This window comes from Ovis aries, chromosome 3 (genome assembly GCF_016772045.2).
Source record: "Ovis aries strain OAR_USU_Benz2616 breed Rambouillet chromosome 3, ARS-UI_Ramb_v3.0, whole genome shotgun sequence".
Taxonomy (NCBI): domain Eukaryota; kingdom Metazoa; phylum Chordata; class Mammalia; order Artiodactyla; family Bovidae; genus Ovis; species Ovis aries.
This window is the reverse complement of record NC_056056.1, coordinates 140,853,091-140,857,530: the sequence shown is the minus strand read 5'-3', so window position 1 is coordinate 140,857,530 and position 4,440 is coordinate 140,853,091. Positions and strand designations below refer to the sequence as shown.

Genomic DNA, 4,440 nt, shown 5'->3' with positions numbered 1-4,440 from the left:
TATATTACCTCAAGATTTAATTTCTTATGCATTGAAATTATTTCTTTAGACTCTGCCTCTGCCCAGTTCTTTCTTGCACTACTAGGACTTCATGACTTTTCAGGCTTCTTTTTGATTCAGCATTTAATTTTAGGCCTACACTGAACCTGCCACAAAAAGAACTGTGTGTAAACTAAGGATACAGTCTCCTGTCTACTGTAATCCATCTAAGTAATCTGTAGTGTCTGGGGATACAGACAAGGTAGCAAGGAATTTCACTTCTCTTTCAGAGACTTAAACCAACTCCTTACCGTGAAGGAGACTCATTTGAAAAGACTTCCAATTCCTCCTCATGAAATAATGTAGAAACCATTATTCCTTCTGTTTGTCTCTCCCTGCGGTATTGAGCTGAATGTACTTATAAACTAAAACCAGGAGGCATTACAGTCTGCAAAAGACTTTAATAGGAAACCAGAATTGACGGCTAATGCTAACAGTGAAAGTCTATGTCCTCATTTTTTCTTCATAAAAATAATAATATCCAACAGATATAGCACTTACTGCATGCCAGGGTCTTTACATGTATTGGGTTGGCCAAAAAGTTAGTTCAGTTTTCTCCATAAGCTGGCTCTAGTAGCACTTTCTTGCCTGTTAAATCGCTTCAGTCGTGTCTAACTTTTTGCAACCCTATGGACTGTAGCCCACCAGGCTCCTCTGTCCATGGGATTCTGCAGGCTAGAATACTGGAGTGGGTTGCCGTGCCCTCCTCCAGGGCATCTTCCCAACCCAGGGATCAAACACTCATCTCTTGCATTGGCAATCAGGTTCTTTACCACTAGTGCCACCTGGGAAGCTCCCTAGTAGCACTTAGTTGTCTTTAATTTCATTTAAAACAAATTGTTAGGTTGTATTGTGACAGCTGTCATATCAGCATGCATTGAAAACAAAACTTATCAAAATTGGTGAATTCTTGTGTAAGCATTTTAATATTAAAGATGGAAAGAAAAGACAATGTTTTTGACAAATTGTGCTTTATTATTTCAAAAAAAGGTAAAAATGCAACTGAAATGCAAAAAAAAAAATGCTATGTTCAGTGTATGGAGAAGGTTCTATGACTGATTGAATACGTCAAAAGTGGTTTGCAAGGTTTCATGCTGGAGATTTATCGCTGGACGACAAATCTAAATAACCAATCGCTCCCCGGTTGGGTAGACCAGTTGAAGTTGATATTGATCAAATCAAGACATTAATTGAGAATAATTAATGCTATACCCAGGGAAATGGCTGACATACTCAAAATATCCAAATCAAGCATTGAAAATCATTTGCACCAGCTTGATTATGTTCATTTCCTTGACATTTGGGTTTATGTAAGGTAAGCAAAACAAACCCTTCTTGACCACATTTCCCCATGTGAGTTTGTGCCCTGTGGACTGTAGCCTGCCAGGCTCCTCTGTCCATGGGATTCTTTACACAAGAATACTGAGCAACTGAGCATGCACGCATATAACAAATTACCCCAGAATTTATGGGCTTAAGACATCCCAGTGTATATGTATTAGGAATCTGGGTACAATTTCACTAGATCTTGTTTCAGTGTCATTTCCAAAGTGAAGTCAAAGTGTCATCTGGGGCTGTAGTCATTTCAAGGCTCAAGCAGGGAAGGACCCACATCCAAGCTCACTCACATAGTTGTTGACAGGATTCAGATTCTTGCAAGGTGTTGGATGAAAGTTATCCTAATTCTGTGTCAACATGGCAGTTTGCAAAGTATACAAGCTTGGAAGACAACAGTGATCCAGCAAAGAGGAAGTCACCATATAGCAGAATGTCATCACAGAAGCGACATCCTATCACTTTTGCCAGATTCTATGGGACGAGAATGGATACATGTATGTGTTTGGCTGAGTCTGTTCACTGTTCACCTGAAACCATCTCAACACTGTTAATTGGCTCTGAGTGTGTGTGTGTCTCAGTTGTGTCTGACCCTTTGTGGACCCCATTAGTTCAGTTCAGTTGCTCGGTTGTGTCCCACTCTTTGCGACCCCATGTACTGGAGCATGCCAGGCTTCCCCGTCCATCACCAGTTCCCAGAGCTTGCTCAAACTCATGTCCATCAAGTTGGTGATGTTATCCAACCATCTCATCCTCTGTTGTCCCCTTCTTCTCCTGCCTTCAATCTTGCCCAGCATCAGGGTCTTTTCCTTTTTTTTTTTCTTTTTTTTTCTGAAAACATTTTTTTTTTTGGTTCCCAAACATGAACCCCCCTCCCACCTCCCTCCCCATAACATCTCTCTGGGTCATCCCCATGCACCAGCCCCAAGCATGCTGTATCCTGCGTCAGACACAGACTGGCGATTCGATTCTTACATTATAGTATACATGTTTCAATGCCATTCTCCCAAATCATCCCACCCTCTCCCTCTCCCTCTGAGTCCAAAAGTCCGTTATACACATCTGTGTCTTTTTTGCTGTCTTGCATACAGGGTCGTCATTGCCATCTTTCTAAATTCTATATATATGTGTTAGTATACTGTATTGGTGTTTTTCTTTCTGACTTACTTCACTCTGTATAATCGGCTCCAGTTTCATCCATCTCATCAGAACTGATTCAAATGAATTCTTTTTAACGGCTGAGTAATACTCCATTGTGTATATGTACCACAGCTTTCTTATCCATTCATCTGCTGATGGACATCTAGGTTGTTTCCATGTCCTGGCTATTATAAACAGTGCTGCGATGAACATTGGGGTACATGTGTCTCTTTCAATTCTGGTTTCCCCGGTGTGTATGCCCAGCAGTGGGATTGCTGGGTCATAAGGTAGTTCTATTTGCAATTTTTTAAGGAATCTCCACACTGTTCACCATAGTGGCTGTACTCTCCCTGCCGAGTCTGTGGCGAGCCTTGGAAACACAGAGGGCAACATAACAGGAAGGGAAAAATAAATAAATAATTAAAACCAACAGATTACGAGCCCAACAATAACTCCCCCAGCAGAAAAGCAGCACAGACGCCTGCATCTGCCATAAGCTAGTGGGGGCAGGGCAGGGAAGCGCAGGAGGCGCGGGCTGCAGTGCTTTGTAAGAATCAGGCAGGAACGCCCAACACGCAACCAGAACGATCTAACTTGGGCTAGCAAACCAGGGTCTTTTCCAATGAGTCAGTTCTTTTCGTTAGGTGGCCAAAGTGTTGGAGTTTCAGTTTCAGCATCAGTCCTTCCAGTGAATTTTCAGGACTGATTTCCTTTAGGATGAACAGTTGGATCTCCTTGCAGTCCAAGGGACTCTCAAGAGTCTTCTCCAACACCACAGTTCAAAAGGATCAATTCTTTGGTGCTCAGCTTTCTTTATAGTCCAACTCTCATATCCATACATGACCATTGGACCCCATAGTCCAGTGCAAAATGAAAAGCTAAAAATAAACAAAGAAAAAGAAGCAAGTCACTAAGCCCACTCATAGTCAAGTGGAGAGGGTTACATAGAGCATGAAAACCAGGAGGTGAAGACAAATGGAAGTCATGTTAGAAGATGCCTACCCCCATAATAATTCATAGTAGCTAAAGTTTACTGAAGGCTGAGTATTGGCCAGGTAATAATCCAGAGCTTTTACATATGTTAACTCATTAATCCTCAAAGCAAACACCATTCAACAGATGGGTTAGTAACAGGGAGTGTCATGATCACACTTAAGAGGGGAAAACAGTGAAGGAAAAAATGAAGAATACTAATTTCTTGTATTCCAACAGAAAACAATTTAGAATGCCTCAAAACTATAATGACAAGTTGACTTTACCACAACCATATAATGGGCCATCTGTAGCTAAGGGCAACCAGTACTTTCTCAAAGCACTTCTCTAGCTCTACTAGGCCTGGGGGTGGGGAAGAAGATTATCCTTAAAAAATAAATAAAAACCACTATTTCTCAGTCACATTGTTTTTAAAATGAATATATCTTTACATTGATTCAGTTTTCAAAAGTGAATCATCATAAGTCTTCTATTTGAAAATCTACCAAGGACTCAAGACAGCAAAATGAATTACAGTTTTAGTTCTAAATTTTTCCAGATCCTGCTTCTCTTCAAAAAGTTGAGATGGCTGGCTCCCAGCTGGCCAACCTTAAAGAAAGATAAGACAGAACAAGTATTTCCTCTGAAAGAGTCCAGGCAATGTGGAATTGTGTGGAGGGAGCCCCGAAGCATTGAGCCTCTCTCTCTGCAAGTGCTGGTCGCTCAGTCATGTCCAGCTCTTTGCAACCCCGTGGATGATGCCTGTCAGGCTCCTCTGTTCATGGGATTCTCCAGGCAAGAATACTGGAGTGGGTCGCCATTCCCTTCTCCAGGAAATCTTCATTCCCCTCTCCAGGGAATCTTCCCAACCCAGGGATTTGAACTCAGGTCTCCTGCATTGCACATTCTTTGCCATCTGAACCATCTGGGAAGCCCCTTTCTCCATAAACTTAC

The 4,440-nt window shown here is 41.7% G+C and overlaps 1 long non-coding RNA gene across 1 annotated transcript in view; it reads right to left on the bottom strand.

Moving 5' to 3' along the window:
* Nucleotides 1–423: 423 nt before the first annotated feature.
* Nucleotides 424–4,440, bottom strand: part of LOC132659441 (uncharacterized) — a 31,455-nt gene continuing 27,438 nt past the window's right edge. Inside the window, exon 2 of the long non-coding RNA XR_009599918.1 lies at nt 424–3,392. This is a non-coding gene — a long non-coding RNA (uncharacterized LOC132659441). The remainder of the gene's footprint in view (nt 3,393–4,440) is intronic.